The sequence below is a fragment of the Chlorocebus sabaeus genome, chromosome 14 (genome assembly GCF_047675955.1).
Source record: "Chlorocebus sabaeus isolate Y175 chromosome 14, mChlSab1.0.hap1, whole genome shotgun sequence".
In the NCBI taxonomy this organism is placed as follows: domain Eukaryota; kingdom Metazoa; phylum Chordata; class Mammalia; order Primates; family Cercopithecidae; genus Chlorocebus; species Chlorocebus sabaeus.
The window spans coordinates 1-17,965 of record NC_132917.1 but is presented as its reverse complement, the minus strand read 5'-3'; the positions used below and the strand labels follow the sequence as shown (position 1 = coordinate 17,965).

The 17,965-nt window shown below is 43.5% G+C and overlaps 1 pseudogene; it reads left to right on the top strand.

Annotated features, from left to right (window-relative positions):
• Positions 1–8,162: 8,162 nt before the first annotated feature.
• LOC140713400 (large ribosomal subunit protein uL23 pseudogene) lies at positions 8,163–8,774 on the top strand (annotated as a pseudogene).
• Positions 8,775–17,965: the final 9,191 nt, after the last annotated feature.

The window sequence follows — 17,965 nt, the reverse complement described above, 5'->3', positions numbered from 1 at the left end:
ATATACATCTCATCTTGGGTCAGGTGAGAGGTAGCTCTGTGCTGTGTCATCCTAACACAGGAATCCAGATGGAAGGAGGGACCATCAATAAGATCCCCATTGCTATAGAAAAGAGAAAAAAGCATGCGGAATAGAACTCTGTTTCTTGGAAATCTCTCCTGAAAAAGTCACGTGTTATTTCTTCTCACCTCCATTGGCAAAGGAAAAAAAAGTCATGTGGCCATGTGAAAATTTAAGTAGGTGGGATGGAGCAGTCGGAATGCATTCATAAAAAGTGAACTCAAAATATTTGGAGAGCAGCACCAATGACTATCATGAATGCTAACATGTATCCCTAACAACCCAGTGCTGTCACCCTCCAAACTCTTTATGTCTTGCAAAGTATTAGAACTTCTTATCTGAAGCCATACCACTCAGAGGGACTGCAAAATATGTAATGACATCTCCTTTAGGATGTCCTTAGAGAATTCAAGGAAAAGAAGTTAAATAATTTAAAAGTGCTTTTGGGTACAGCTATTTAGCACTAGAGGGTAAGATTAGAGATACATCGTAAAGTTAATCATAGGGTTAGGGTTAGGATTAGGACTGGGTCAGAGTCAGGGCCGAAAGTATGGTTAGAGGTGGGGTCATGGTTAGGGTCAAGATCAAAGTCAGGGTCAAAGTAAGGGTCAGAATTAGGGAACAGGGTAGGGATCAGGGTGTAGGTTCAGGGTCAAAGTCTTGGGACAGGGTTAGGGTTAGGATTACAACCAGAGCTTTGTTCTCCTCAGGACCCACCTGAGAGTGGGTCACCATGGCTTTGGAGCACCTGGTGCCATGTCCACCGTGAAGACCAGAGTTTCATTGTCCTTAAGACTGACATGAGGAGACGTGACTGCACGCCATTGAGGAAGGTGAGGCAAAAGTTTCCTGTCTGCTCCCCGCGTGCTGAGGAGGATGCTCTGCTATGGGCTTTACTTTCACATGTTACAATCTACAAGTCTTGTTTTACAAAAGTCTCCCTTCCTTGAGGCTTTGGCTGCTCATCGCTACTCATCAGCACAGCGTGCCATAACATGTGGTAAGATTTGGGTTTGTTTCTGGGGAGAGATCTTGGTACAGAGAAAGCAGAAATGCTTAGAGCCACCATCAGGACAGTTGAGATGAAAGCTGGGGATGGGCAGAGGCTGGAGGAAACATGTGCACCCCCTGTAAACACTTTTATTCATGTTTTAATTACTCATTTTTCTTACAGTGTTAAAGTAGTAAAAAAAACTATTGAAAAATTGAAAAGTAGCCATATTAAAACTTGCAATATTATTTAAGTTTAAATACATTATTTGTACCTCATCAACATTTTTTATTTTGCTGAGAAAGTCTAAGGTTAATTGGCAGCATATTTGTAATAGTAGATAGAATAATGTCTGTTTTATAAACATTGGCATCCTACATTACATGTGTGAACCCTGAAAATCTGACACAGCTCTCAGATTTTTTGGAAAGTTTATTTTGCCAAGCTTGAGTATGCGTGCCTGTGATGCATCCTCAGGAGGTCCTGACAACACGGGCCCAAGGTGGTCGGGGCTCAGCTTGGTTGTATACATTTTAGAGAGACATGAGACATCAATCAATATGTGTAAGATGTACATTGGTTCAGTCCAGAAAATTCAGAAGGCCAGAGAGGGGGCTTCCAGGTCATAGGTTGGTAAGAGCAAATGATTTCATTCTTTTGCGTTGCTGATCACTCTCTCCAAATGAGGCAATCAGATATGCCTTTATCTCAGTCAGCAGACGGGTGACTTTGGATAGAATGGGAGGCAGATTTGCCCTAAGCAGTTCCCAACTTGAGTTTTCCCTTTAGTTTAGTGATTTTGGGTCCCCAAGATTGATTTTCTCTTCACAAGGTCTAACACGTTTTCCTATGAGCATTACTTATTCATTGTGTATTTTATTACACAAATAAGGCACAGATTTTTTAAAAATCATCAACTTCGTGGCTAGCTATATGGACATAATTACATAGAAGCTCAACTAAATTTGCAAACACTCCAGAGTTTGGGTTTCCACTACTTCTTTGTGATTCTTTAAAAGGTAAAGTATTTTTTTCCCCGTAAAACATAGCAACATCTAAACCCACCCATAGAACGTCCTGCCATTTCTGTTTCTCTAGTTTCCTCATTTTCTGCAAAGCCTCACTGAGGAAATTGACTTTGAATATCCTTTTACACTCTTCTGTTTTAGAAAGCATTGTGGTAAAACATTGAATCATCATGGTAATGAGTTCTGTTCATATTCTTTCTTTCTTTGAATACTTTTTCCCAGTGGCCAATATTTGATTCTGTTATATTATGGCTAAAAGGTAGGCATGGGAACAAAACAAAGACAAGAAGTCTTTGGAGTAAGTGATCCCATCACAATGAATCAATTTTCCATTGGAACATATTTTTACAAAGTCACTGTTTTGAAAATATTTAGCCATGAATTGAAACAGTCTGTAAGGTTATTTTTTTTCCTGGTCTAAGGCGAACAGCATTTTAGAGAATGAACCCAGGACAACCACAGCCCAAGAAAAAAATATGATAATTAAGTTTACACATATGTGTGACTACTCTAACAGAAAACATTTAAAGAGCATTTGTTTTGATTTATTAATCAATCTGTACTGTTTAATTTTTTGTGTCATAAATGCTCTTATTTAAAAAAACAGAACTAGTTAACAGTGTCAATTACTAGTAATTCGTGGTATAAATAATTAAACAAGGAAGTGTTCAAAAAATATAACTGTTTTCAATAAAGTTTTATTTTACATCATTTTTTTTACTTACTCAGAAATTGCCCCCCCCAAAAAATGCAGAGATTTCCCATGTAGCTGCAACCTAGTTTCATCTCTTATTAACATCTTCTATCAGTGTGTCTCACATGGCTTATTAATATCTTACATAATTTGTCATAGTTAATGAACCAATACTGATAGACTATTATTAACTAAAGTTCATATTTCATTTGGATGCCCTTGGTTCTGTCTTACTCTGACCCAGGATCCCATCCAGAATCCCGCATGACATGTAGTCATCACGTCCCTGTGGGCTCTTCCTGGCCGTGACAGTGCGTCAGGCTTTCTGTGTCATGATGACCTTGACATTATTACTGAGGAGGATTGGTCAGGAATTTTGTGGAATGTTCCCCATTGTCACTGTATGTTCTCAAGGAGAACTGTCACCTTTGATGTTCACTTGGATCATTTGGAAGAGCTACTGTTTGTTAGGTTTCTCCACTGTGAAGTTATTTTTCCTCCTTGCCCATACTGCATGTGTTCTTTTGGAGTAAGTCACTGTGTGGAGCCCACACTTATGGAGTGAGGAGTTGGCTCCACATTATTGATGGCTCAGTGTCTACATCAATTACTTGGAATTTTTTTGCAAAGGAGATTTCTATGCAACTCCGTTTTCTTATTGACCTCTGTATACAAATACAGACACCTAGACAATTACTTTCAACACTACATTTCATTCCTGTGTTGGCCATCAGTAGCTGTTTTTATTGGCTATTATTTTTCTTTGATATATTTTAATTTTTTTTAGTACTTACTTACTTTCTGATACTTCAAGATTATCCCGACTCCTATATTTACTGTCCCACTTCTAGTATCAGACATTTCTTCAAAAAGCCTGATTCCTTTCAGAATGGTAGGAAAACTTACATCTGGCTGCCGAATGAGCACATGGTTGAATGAGCACTTGTTCCTCATTAGCAATGCTAGGAAGTATATGTGTGTGTCTAACCTACCTATACACACCTAATTGTAAAGTTTTCTATGTAGAACTGTATGTATCTGTATTAAGCTAGATATGTTTACATTTATGTCTCCACATCTGATCTACTATCACATGAATCATTCTAGCCTTCTCCCCTTGCTAATTTGTAACCTCCCACTTCAACAGTGAGAGACCTGGTTCCTACCATCTGCGACTTATGTAAGTCATTGTTTTATTCCAGATACAGATACTGTGGTTTTACAATTGTTCACAATTGCTTCTGTTGGAAAGAACTTTATAAAATAGAATCCAGAGATGAAGTATAGTTTGCCTTCAGCATACGGATTCTATTCATTTTCAAAGTGACTTAGGTCAACACCATTTTCCCTACACCTTCAGTGAGTTTTTTCCTACATTTGTGTCTTAGTCTGTTTTGTGCTTCTGTAACAGAATACCTGAGGCTGGGTAATTTGTAAGTGAAAAAGGTCCCTTTGGCTCACAATACTGGTGGCTGGAATATCTGAGATTGGGCAGTTGCATCTGGTGGAGTCTTAGTATTTTTCACCTCATGGTGGAAAGTGGAAGGGGAGCAAGGGGTGCACCAGAGATCACATAGCAAGAACGAAAGCAAGAGGGAAGCCAAGGAACCCAGACTCTTGTTAACTACCTACTCCTGCAGGGATTAATCCATTCCTGTGAGAGCAGAACTCACTCATCCCCATGCAGGACATTAATCTATTCATGAGGGATCTGTCCTCATGACCCAAACACCTTTCACTAGGCCCCACCGCCCCACACTGCCACATTGGGGGTCAAATTTCAACACGAGTTTTTGCAGGGACAAACCACATCCAAACCATAGTAATTTGTAGCATAGTTAAATTCTTTTTCACATGATGTATTCTGTCCTGGGATACTCCACATCCTGAGTAATTTTATTTAATTTGAATAGAGTTTGATTTACCCATTTGGTTGTAAAATTCTGCGTATTTTGACCAATGCATTGTGGTAGGTATCCAACTATTAAAGTATCATATGGAATGTTTCAAATCCCCACCCCATGGAGCCAGTGGTTTCCCATCTGTGTAGTTTGCCTTCTGCAGTGTCTCATTAAATGAGGTCACACTGTGTGTATTCTCCTCAGACTGTCTTCTTCCACTTAGCAATGTGCATACAAGATTCACTCATGTCTTTGTGTGAGTTGATAGCTTGTTCCTTTCTATGGCTAAATAGTATTCCATTGCATGAATGTACCACTGTTTGGTTATGCATTTTAGGGAGCAAAACCTTCCTCTTCTAACTTTGTTCCTGGGTTGGAGACCTTCAAATTAACTGACAATAGATGCATTAGTAGGAGAGACAATACTTGGCTTCTTATTCCACAAGTATCATTGTGGGACAAAATTCATCAGATGGCAGGATCCAGTTTACAAAGAGGTAAAAATAGCCCAAACACAAGAAACAAGACTAGAATCTGATAACCCACAATAGCTATAGCTTTCCTTAAAAAAAATTTTTTTTCGAGACAGGGTCTGGCTCTGTAGCCCAGGCTGGAGTGCAAAGGTGCAACAATCTCAGCTCACTGTAACCTCTACCTCCTTGGTGCAAGTGATCCTCCCTCCTCAGCCTCCTGATTAGCTGGGACTACAGGCACATGTCATCGTGCCCATCTAATTTTTATATTTTTGGTAGAGACGGGGTTTCAACATGTTGCCCAGGCTGATCTTGAACTCCTGGCCTCCCAAAGTGCTGGAATTATAGGCATGTGCCACCATGCCCGGCCAAGTTACAGTTTTCCATGGAAACATAAAATTTCTCTCTGTATTAACCATCATTTTTGATCATAATCAAAGTAAGACTATTCTTGTTTTAAAATTAAGTATAGTTTTGTTAGATTTTGCTTGGTTATTTACGTAAGTGCAGCAAGAACAGGAGATGACCACATAGGTGCTTTCAAGTTTCTTTGCTGGAAGTTTACATACAGAATCTCAGATTTGACTTTTAAAGGCCTTATTCAGTCTAAAAGCCAAGCTAAGAACATACTATCAAATTTCAGCTGCAGTCCTTATAGCTTTGTGTGAATTCCTCTCTTCTTGAGGCCCCCAAAATATCCCTAAATTCCTGGGCCTACCAGGAAATAACCTTTACTAACCTGTAAGGCTATGAACCCTGTAATGTAAGTATCAGGCTGACTTTTCTCAGAGTGCTGTTGGGAATGAAGTTTTTGGTGTTTCCAAAAAAAAAAAAAAAAGAATTGACATGGGAACAAATGATCTCTTAGCAAGTTGAGCTTTACTTTCTGCAGAAAGGGTGCTTCTCAATAGCTGTCCAGCCACAAGAGCACACCGAACAAAGGAGACAGAGTTACTTATAACTTGATGTGTCTACCCTACTGCTGTGTCCAGTTACCATTGGTTGGAATAAGACCTCACATTTTACACTTTACCGAGTTGGCTATTAGTTTAAAACTTTCTTAATTAGGTAAGGGGAATAGACAAAGAAAGAAAAGGAAGTTGCCAGGGATAGCTAAGGAAGCATCTCCAAATAAGGAATGGCATATACTGTGGGCTGGGGCTTGTCTAGTTCTGTCTAGGCATGCCGGAGCAAGCTAGGACAACTGATTTGGAACACACACACACACACACACACATAAAAATAGTGGATAGCAATCTTATAGTAAGAAATTGTGACTTTTTACAATCTTTGAAGAACTTTCCCATTTCTCACAGTGCTTTGTAAGCATTGTCTCCATAATAGTCAACCTTACTTCCTTAAAATTGCTCGTCATAACTGATCTTAGGTACACTTCCAAAATATGATATTCCAGTAAAAACCTTGATAATATAACCAAAATTTCCAATTATGTCCTGTTATAAGGTGAACAGATTCTTACTGGACTTTTGCTAATAACTATATCATCATGAAAATAAGAGTATTCAGTAAGAATTTCAAAATTCTGGAGAGATTAGGCTGGGAAAAAAAGATAAATGCTTCATTTCTGTTTACAAAAGTATAATCTACTAAATTGTTGTAAGTTACAGTTAGATTAAGAGAAAGAGATTTCTTAAATTCAGAAACTAGAACATTAAAGAACCAGTAATGCTCTAAAAAGCTATAAAATTATAATCAATTTTCATCAGTTCATTCAGTGCCATGTAATCAATTCCAGTCTTGCTGGATCTTGGGTTAGCAGTCTCATGACCCCATCAATTTCTCCACCAGGCTTCTGGAGATCTTCACTGAGTCAAGTGTATGGTCTTAAAGTTATTTAAGCAATATCATCAGAAGTCTTTATCCAGAGAACCTGTCATACTCTTTTCCATGAGTCTCAGAGGGAGTCCTGTATTGGAGATGAACATTCTGACCTGTAGCTGATTGCAGGAGCTTTCAGGAAAGCATCAGGGGGAAATAATATCTAAATGACCAAGAGTATGAAATGGCTGTGATTATACCACAGTTGACAAGGATATTCGATTTTTCCTGTGGCATACAACATTTATTTATTTATTTATTTATTTATTTAGAAACAGAGTCTCGCTCTGTCACCCAGGCTTGAGTACAGTGGCGTGATCTCGGCTCACTGCAAGCTCCGCCTCCCAGGTTCACGCTATTCTCCTTCCTCAGCCTTCCGAGTAGCTGTGACTACAGGTGCCCGCCACCACACCCAGCTAATTTTTTGTATTTTTAGTAGAGATGGGGTTTCACTGTGTCAGTCAAGATGGTCTTGATCTCCTGACCTTGTGATCCACCCGCCTGGGCCTCCCAAAGTGCTGGGATTACAGGTGTGAGCCACTGCACCTGGCACAACATTTAAAATAATAATTGGAATTATGACTCATAACTCTATACTGGCACATAGCATGGATAAGGAGGACACTGACAAATTTCCAGGAATTTTATATAATTTCTGAAAACATAACATTTTACCCATACACAGGGAAGGTTAGATATCTCTTTTTATTTGTATCTTTTGTAAGGTTTTCCTTATAAAAAATACATCCTACTTTACTTGTGAAACATGCCCTACTTTTCTTGCATGCTTTTCATAGAGTTGTTTCTAGTTATTCTATTGCTTCTAGTAGTTTTATTTACACTTATTGATTATAATTTTAATACTTAGTAATCTTTTATTTTCCAGAGAAAACTAACAAGTAAACAGTTATAAACTGTCATATATTAGCATTCCATAGTAGGTTAGAAAATGTATGAGTATACCATCTCCCAACATCTACAGGGATGTGTTTCCTCATCGTACAGTTTCTCATTGTGGTAGACAAAAACATGTTTATTAATGGTCCAAAATATCTTTAGTCTTTCTGTAAAAATAAGCAGCGAAAAGTATATAAACTTGAATTATTTATGTTCAGTAATTAATGTTTTAGTATTGTATCTTATTTATAAATGGTCTAGATATTTAATGCAAATCTGTTACTTAGCTTAACTTTAAGGTTAAAAATTACCAAAAAGTATTTTGGAAACTACTATTAAGCAGATTTACAGAAAACAAATTATTTTTGAAATAATGTTTTTCGCTTTTCACAAGATGGCACCGAAAGTGAAGAAGGAAGTTCCTGCCCCTCCTAAAGCCAAAGCCAAAGCCAAAGCCAAAGCTTTAAAGGCCAAGAAGACAGTGTTGAAAGGTGTCCACAGCAACACACAGAAAAGAAGATCCGCATGTCACTCACCTTGAGGTGGACCAAGACACTGTGACTCCGGAGACAGCCCAAATATCCTCAGCAGATCACCCCCAGGAGAAACAAGCTTGACCACTATGCTATCATCAAGTTTCCGCTGACCACTGAGTCGGCCTTAGAGAAGATAGAAGAAAACAACATGCTTGTGTTCATTGTGGATGTTAAAGCCAACAAGCACCAGATCAAACAGGCTGTGAAGAAGCTCTGGGACATGGATGTGGCCACAGTCAACATCCTGATTTGACCTGATAAAGAGAAGAAGGCATATGTTCGACTGGCTTCTGATTATGATGCTTTGGATGTTGCAACAAAATTGGGATCATCTAAACCGAGTCCAGCTGGCTAACTCTAAACATATGTATATCTTTTCACCATAAAAAAGAAATAATGTTTTTCATAAGAATGACAACTTAATTAAAATCAAATTTATAAGCTTTAAGATTTTACATTTCTAGTAAGTATAATATTAGCTTATTTGAGTAGAACTCAAGCAGAATAGGAATTTATGTTTGTTTCATATTCAATAGTGGTAACTTTGAAGACATAGTTGTTTTATTACACCAAAAATATTATATTAACCTTATTTAACTAAGTTTTATCCAAATCATGTTAACTTAAAAAATATTTGATCAGTTCCTATATTTCTAGGAGTTTGGTGAATATTTATTTATAAATGCTTATTTTTTTTCCAAGCCAAGTTAGAATAGAGCACTTTTAAAGGATTTTATAAATGAATTTTGCAATGCTATCCTGAGTTAAGAAAATATCACATATACATAACACACATTAATAGACATACAAACACAAATAGAGATTTCATAGCTTTCATCCTGAAATTTCAGCCATGAATCAGGCATAAATATTCTGACGGTTAATTTTAGACATCTACTTGATTGGATTAAGAGACACACATAGCTGGTAAAACACAATTTCTGGGCATATGTGTGAGGGTGTTTCTGGAAGACACTGAGATAACCCTGACCCAATGTAGATGGGCACAGATGTGGTTTAGCTGTGTCCCCACTCAGATCTCATCTTGAATTGTAGTTTCTATAATTCCTACATGTCGTGGGAGGGACCCAGTGGGAGGTGATTGAATCATGGTGGTTGTTACTGCCATGCTGTTCTCATGGTAGTGAGTGAGTTCTCATGATCTGATGTTTTTATAAGGAGCTTTTCCCATTTGGCTCAGCACTTCTCCTTGTTGCTGCCATGTGAAGAAGGATGTCTTTGCTTCCCCTTCCACCATGATTGTGAGGCCCCTCAAGCCATGTGGAACTGTCAGCCCATTAAACCTCTTTGTTCTTTATAAATTGCTCAGACTCAGGTATTTCTTCATAGCAGTGTATAAATGGATGAATACAGGCACCATCCAATTGCTTGAGAACCCAGATAGAACAAAAAGGAAGAGGAAAGGGGAATTATCTCCTTCTGAAATGGAAACATCCTTCTTCTCCTGCTCTTGACATCAGAACTTCAGGGTCTCAGGCCTTTGGCCTCAGAATGAGAGTTATACCATTGGCTTCCCTCATTCTGAGTCCTTTGGACCTGGACTGAGCCATGCTACGCTTTCCTGGTTCTCCAACTTGGCGCTTTCCTGGTTCTCCAACTTGGAGACAGGCTATCTTGGAACTTCTCAGCCTCCATAATTATGTGAACCAATTCCCCTAATGAGTCTTCTCTCATCTCTCTATCTACATATATCACATTGATTCTGCCTTTCTGGAGAACCCTGACTAATGTGATTACAATAATACAAAATTCACTAGTTTATACAGAAGACTTGGATTTTGTCTTTGCCCCATTTTTTATTTGTATTATAACTGTGTTTCTGGAAAATGGAACAAGTTTTTACCTTCTTCATATGAGGGCTAAAGCTTTTTTCTCACTAGTACTTTTGGAGAGTTGTAAGAATTTCTTTTGTTTTGACATACAATCTTACGGAAGCTGAGAAATAATTTTTTTTCTGTTTTATTTTTCAGCCCCACATGTTTGCTTTTGCAGATTCTTGAGCATGTTGAGAGCCTCCAAGGCATGGAGCAGGGTGCCTAAAGTTTCAGTGATTACAGGGAGTTGGGAGACTCAGATGGGAAGGGAAAGGTCTAAAAGGAGACAGTTTGGAAGATAAAAATTTTCTCAAAGGAGCCATTAAAGTTCTAAATAATTCTTATTCTTAGTAAAGTCATGCAAACGGAAAGGAAGTAGACAGAATTAGCTCCATATTGGTGGAACACATAGTCAGCAGAGGTTTGAGAAGGGAGAATTTAGTCAACTGAGAAGTTCCCATGAAAGGAGCAAGATCAAGATCACAGAGACACCATGAGACAAAAAGCCAGGAATAACGTCCAACCCAAGAGGAGAACACAGAGGCCTCAAAACCAAAGCTAGGATAAGAAACTTGTAGCCCAAGAGTTACTTTCCAGACAAAGAAGCCTGAGATTCCAACCCAGCTTCACAGAGTACTCACTCAAAATGTTACTGAAACTGTAGGTTTTTCAATGACTTAGCCATGCATGCAAAAGGCATTCCTTATGGTGGTACAGAAGATGGAGCCCCCATATCCAAAGATAGCCAAGGGGAAAGAAAGACCCATGTTGGCAGAGCCAGTGGGCAAAGGCAACAGAAAAGGAGACAAGAATCCTAATGGGATGAGATCCTTTCAGATTTAGGCTTATATAAACTCCTGAGAATTGGCAGGTTGACAGCCATAAATGGGGTACCAACTTTTCTACTCATTGGATTACAAGTTCTTCAGCATCCAAAATGATTAACAAAATGACAATTTCTAGGGCTTTTGTGGGAGAGTATGGAAGGTCTTTTTGAACCTTTTAATGCTGTCAACAGAAGAATGATGACATTCATAAATTTGGAAAGGAGACATTTCTTTGTTTTTATGTTTTTTTTTTTTGTTTTTTTTGAGATAGAGTTTCACACTTGTTGCCCAGCCTGGAGTGCAATGGTGTGATCTCGGCTCACTGCAACCTCCACCTTCTGGGTTCAAGCGATTCTCCTGCCTCAGCCTCCCAATTAGCTGGGATTACAGATGCCCACCACCAAACCTGGCTAATTTTTTGTATTTTTAGTAGAGACAGGGTTTCATCATGTTGGCCAGGCTGGTCTCAAACCCCTGACCTCAGGTGATCCACCTACCTTGGCCTCCCAAAGTGCTGGGATTATAGGCATGAGCCACCACACCCAGTGAGAGATTTATTTCCTACAAAGGGTTGCAGCCTGCAGGATTGTCCTTCTGACAGACTGGGAAGCATAGCCTCCAGCCAGAAGCCAGAAACAGATGCTTCAAGGGAGATGTAAAGGAAATAGTAATTTATGCTGAGTGGAATTGGCAAAAACATATATTTAATAAACTCTAGGAGGAGTCATGAATATTTATGAAAGGAGAAATGCATACTTGTGCAATTGAGTTTCTTGCTTCTTCATGGTCCCATGTACATAAAATGGCAGTGTTAGCATGATCCCAGGGTAGAGTTTTCAGCCCTCTGACATTAAAAGGTGAAGCAGAGGACATGAAAACTCTCTCTGTGCATCCTCTGTACACAGACCAGAACCTATCTGTCATGGGTGGTCTCTTATTAGGCAAGAAAGGAGAGGTTGATATCAGTGGCAGTGCCTTTGAAATGGCTGGTTTCTGTTAAACCCTTAGGGAAGAAAGCCTCATCATGGTTAGCAAACGAGGGGGTATAATGAGGTGTATCTGACCCCCATCATCCTATCCTGGCCAAGCTGAGAACTCAGTTTTGAAAGTTACTCTGGGGTTCCCTCAGCCAAGAGTTGGTCTGTTCAGTCAGTTGGGAGCTTAGGATTTCATTTTCATTTATCAATGCTAATGGGAAAGAGTACACTGTCTTCATGGCAGCTGAATTTGCAAGAAACTCCTTGGATGGAGTTAATGGCAGTTGTATTTTTCTGGGAGCTCTGCTTTAATTGGATAAAGTAAGTTCTGGTAAGATTTCTTCCTTTATCTTCAGTATCTCAAATGTTTTCATTTAAATAATCTTTATAAGAACTCTTGATGTCTGAGTGGATTCCCACACAGTCATCTACTATAAGACTTTCTGATTCTTTTTTTCCTTTGGTCATTATGAATAGAGCTTCTGTAAATAATTGCATGGTAGCTTTTATTTAGAAATAACATCAAAGTAGTTGTCAAAATACTTAGGAATGTGATTTTTGGATTGTAAGGTGAGACTTGTTTAGCTTCGGAAAAAACTGCCCAACTGGTAATAGCGGAGGAAAAATAACTTTCTGTGTTTTTGAAATTCTTAGATGGGACTTTCTGTAACAAATGACAGATTAAAATGAGAAAAACAGAAAAGTTTAAAAACATGTATACCTTATTGATAAGACTCTTTAATGATTTAGTTATCCTTCTGTTCTTGGTGCTGAGAGAGAGAGGTAGCATTTAAATGGGGATTTCCTTTATAGATGTAAATTTTCCTTACACAAGGGTAACTTCTACTCTGTTTTCAGAACTTCCTTTGTTGGCATTTTTTTTTTTTTCAAAATAATCAGCTTGGAATAATTCTTAAGCCAAAGGGACATATTTTTGGGTGGCATATTCTGGTTTCCTACCTTTACATTTTAGGGTGGCATATTTTGGTCTTATGCACTGTGTTCCACCAGCAATGAAAAGAGTTCTTGTTTTTCCTCCAGGAATTTGTCATTTTTAAAAGAGTTTAGCAGTTCTAACAGATATAGCCCAGCTGTGCTATCTCATTGTGGTTTTCAGTTATCTACTATGTTGAGCATCTTTTGGTATGTTTACTTGCCTTCTGTAGATCATCTTTGGTGAGGTGTCCGTTCAGATCTGTGTGCATTTTTAATTGGGCTGTTTAGCTTATTGTTCAGTTTTAAGAATTTTGTATGTATTTTGAATACAAATTCTTTCTCAGATCTGTATTTTGCAAATATTTTCTTTCAATACGTGACTTGTCTTTTTGTTCCCTTCAAAAGGTATTTTCCAGAGTATTAACTTTAAATATTAAGAAATCCACATTGTCATTTCTTCTGTGTATATCAACCTTTTGTGCCATTTGTTAAAATTCATTACCAAACCCAAAGGCACATAGCTTTTCTTCTCGAGTTTCTTCTAGAAATTGTATAGTTTTGCATTTTTAGTGTAAGGATGATTTTGAGTGATTATTTGTGTAAACTGTAAAGTTTTCATCTACATGCATATCATTTGCTATGGTTTCCAATTCATTGTTCCCTCACTATTTCTGGGAAAGACACAGGATAGTGGGCTCTGTTAGAATAGATAGACATCTAGACATGAACAGGAGGTTGAGCTCCTGGAAAAGGGAAAGTCTGGGAAGGCTCACCTGGAGGGACCACCAAAAATTCCCATATTAGTAGCATCTCTAATGCTGGAGTGGATGGGCACTTGCCAATTGTGGGTAGGAGGGAGAAGAGGTACCTATGCAGAAACAAACACCCTAGAACTCCTTTTAAGATGCCCCAGTCATCATTTACTCTGCAGTAAAAATGTCACAATATTGCTAGCTACATGCTGATAAGGACAAAGGGGACATTCTTAAAAGAAACCTGGCACCATAAGTACAGATTAGGGCAGAGAAGGACATTCAAAAGAGATGGGTGCAGTAGGTACAAACGTGACCGCTGTCAGCCTGCCTGGGATGGCGGGAAGGAGCCCGGTGCCAGAGTGGATTCCGATCAATCACCACATGTGTGCCTCAACCAACAGTGAGGAGGTCCCACAAGCCTAAGTGGGGCAAGTTGGGGACCTAAGGCAGTAGCAGGAAAACCAAAGAAAACAGCGGCAGACCTGAGACAGAGGCAGGAATGTGAAGAAGTCCAAACTAAAATTCCCTGCACAGGACTCTTACGCTGCTTTCCTGCACGATCAGCCTACTCCTCCCTGTTTTTCTACAATAAGCTCTTCACACTGTATTTCTTTCAATGAAGTTGTCTGCCATCTTTGTACTGCCTGTTGGTGAAAATCTTTCTTCCAAGTTAGAAAAGAACTGGGACATCAGCTCTCCCCAGTAACAGCTCCGTTTCAGTTTGAATTTCCAGAACTGGTGGCACTTAATAACTGGTGCTCTGACTTTAAGTGGTACAGGAGGCGGCCAGTAGGGGGCGCCAGCCGTCACACCTGGAGCAAGAGGGCCCTGCATAGCCCCCATCTGTCTGCAGGTGGTGTGCCGCCATGACACTGCCAGCAAGAGGGCCCAGCAGTGTCACCAGCTGCTAGCAGGGGGCGTAGGACAACTACACTATGAGCAAGAGGATACTGCAGTGTCCTTAGCTGCCAGCAGGTGGCGCACGGGCACCACACCATAAGTAAGAGAACCCTGCAGTGTCCTGGTTGGCAGCAGGGGATGTGCTGCCACTCCACTGTGAGCAAGAGGATCCGGTAGGGCCTCCAGCGGCCAGAAGGGGGCGTGCCCCCACTACAAGGCAAGCAAGAGGGCCCGGCAGTGTCCTCAGCTGCCAGCTGGGAAGCAGCCGCCACGTCACTTGGAGCAAGAGGGCCGAGCAGTGTCCCCAGCTGCCAGCATCGGCAGTGCTGCTACTCCACTGTGACCCAGAGAGCCCTGCAACGTCCTCAACTGCCAGCAGGCGGCGTGCCGTCCCTATACTCACTGCAAGAGGGCTCTGCAGTGCCCCGGCGCCAGCAGGGGGCGCTGGCCACCACTGTAATAAAGAGGGCCCTGCAGTTGCTCTAGTCGCCAGCAGGGGGCGCACTGGTACAGCACCGTGAGCAAGAGGGCCCCGTAGTGCGCGGCTGCAAGCAGGCGGCACTCAAGCCCTGCTTTTCCGATTACTGATGTTCCGTCCCTCTCTGCACCGCTCCTCCGGCGGCGTGCCTCTCTGCGCCTGCACCTCGCCCCCTCAGGCCCACGCGGCCTACGTCTCTGCGCCTGCGACGCGACTGCCCCCCCCGCAACACACACGCGGGCCTGCGACTCTGCGCCTGCGCCTGCGCCGGCCTGCGACCCGCCTGCCTGCGACTCTGCGCCTGCGCCGGTCTGTGCCGCGCCAGCGCGGGACTCTGCGCCTGCGCCCCGCTGTCCTTCGACTCTGCGCCTGCGACTCTGCGCCTGCGACTCTGCGCCTGCGCCGGTCTGCACTGCCCCGTTCTGCGACTCTGCGCCTGCGCCGCGCCAGCCTGCGACTCTGCGCTTGCCCGCGCCGGCCTGCGACTCTGCGCCTCCGCCGGCCTGCGACGCGACAGCCTACGACTCTGCGCCTGCGCCGGCCTGCGCCGCGCTGGCGCGCGACTCTGCGCCCCCGCCGCCCCGGCCTGCGACTCTGCGCCGGCGCGCGACTTTGTGCCTGCGCCGTGCGGGCCTGCGGCTCCATACCTGCGACTCTGCGCCTGCGCCGGCATGCGCCGCGCCAGCGCGGGACTCTGCGCCTGCGCCGGCATGCGCCGCGCCAGCGCGGGACTCTGCGCCTGCGCCGCGCTGTCCTTCGACTCTGCGCCTGCGCCTCGCCGGCCTGCACTCTGCGCCTGCGCCGGCCTGCGACTATGCGCCCGTGCCGGTCTGCACCGCGCCGGCGCGCGACTCTGTGCCTGCGCCGCCCCGTTCTGTGACTCTGCGCCTGCGCCGCGCCGGCCTGCGACTCTGCGCCTGCGCCCGCCTGCGCCGCACCGGCTCACGACTCTGCACTTGCGCCGGTCTGCGCCACGCCGGCGTGCGACTGTGCGCCTGCGCCTGCGCCAGTCTGCGCCGCGCCGGCCTGCGGCTCTCTGCCTGCGACTCTGCGCCTGCGCCGGCCTGCGGCTCTCTGCCTGCGACTGTGCGCCTGCGCCGGCCGGCGCGCCACTCTGCGCCTGCGCCCCGCTGGGCTAAATGCTGTGCCTGTGCCGACCTGCGCAGCGCCGGCCTGCGACTCTGCGCCTGCGCCGGCCTGCGCCGCGCCAGGCGCGCGACTCTGTACCTGCGCCGCCTGGACCTGCGACTTTGCGCCTGCACCGGCCTGCGCCGGTGTATTGGCCTCAGCACAGACCCGGAGAGCATCACCAGGGCGGAGCTATGTTCCCATTTGCGCAGACCTGGGGGATACCACGAAGGCGGAGCAGCGTTCTCCTCAGCCCAGGTCCGGATGTGGGGTGCACCGCGAGGGGGGAGCTGCGTTCTGCTCAGCACAGACCCGGCGTACACCGCGAATTCGGAGCAGCGTTCTCAGCCTCACTTTGGGGCAACTCGGGGCCGCATCCACGGCGAATAAAATCCTTTCTGTTTGTAGCCTTGAGCAATGGTTCAGTGTGGAAAACGGGAAAGCAAAAGCCGCTCTGAATCCTGCGAACCGAGGTTCTCCCCAGCCAGGGCTAGGAGGGCTCAGTGTGAGGTCCACACCATGACCCAGAACACAAATACAGCATATGCAGACATGACACCCCAAATACGACACGCGCAGTGCTCACGTAACAAGTACCTGTAATGCTAAAGCACTACCTCAATAGAAAAGTTAATGTAAGATCTGCATTCCCCACGCTGCCCTGGAGCGTTAACACAGTGATCATAATAACAGTGATATAGTCAATGAAAACGTAGCAAAGAACTTAGCAATAGGGTTAGGGGTGAAGGTTAAAGACAGAGGTTGGAGACAGGGGTTAGGGTCAGAGTTAGGGTTTGGGTCAGAGTCAGGGTTCGGGTTCGGGCTAGGGCTAGGGCTAGGACGGGGGATCGGATTTGGGTTCGGGTTCGGGTTCGGGCTAGGGCTAGGGCTAGGACGGGGGATCGGATTTGGGTTCGGGTTCGGGTTCGGGCTAGGGCTAGGACTGGGTTAGGGTTAGGGTTAGGGTTAGGGTTAGGGTTAGGGTTAGGGTTTTAGGGTTAGGGTTAGGGTTAGGGTTAGGGTTAGGGTTAGGGTTAGGGTTGGGTTAGGGTTAGGGTTAGGGTTAGGGTTAGGGTTAGGGTTGGGTTAGGGTTAGGGTTAGGGTTAGGGTAGGGTTAGGGTTAGGGTTAGGGTTAGGGTTAGGGTTAGGGTTTAGGGTTAGGGTTAGGGTTAGGGTTAGGGTTAGGGTTGGGGTTGGGGTTGGGGTTGGGGTTAGGGGTTAGGGTTAGGGTTGGGGTTAGGGTTAGGGGTTAGGGTTAGGGTTAGGGTTAGGGTTAGGGTTAGGGTTAGGGTTTTAGGGTTTTAGGGTTTTAGGGTTAGGGTTAGGGTTAGGGTTAGGGTTAGGGTTAGGGTTTAGGGTTTAGGGTTAGGGTTAGGGTTAGGGTTAGGGTTAGGGTTAGGGTTAGGGTTAGGGTTAGGGTTAGGGTTAGGGTTAGGGTTAGGGTTAGGGTTAGGGTTAGGGTTAGGGTTAGGGTTAGGGTTAGGGTTAGGGTTAGGGTTAGGGTTAGGGTTAGGGTTAGGGTTAGGGTTAGGGTTAGGGTTAGGGTTAGGGTTAGGGTTAGGGTTAGGGTTAGGGTTAGGGTTAGGGTTAGGGTTAGGGTTAGGGTTAGGGTTAGGGTTAGGGTTAGGGTTAGGGTTAGGGTTAGGGTTAGGGTTAGGGTTAGGGTTAGGGTTAGGGTTAGGGTTAGGGTTAGGGTTAGGGTTAGGGTT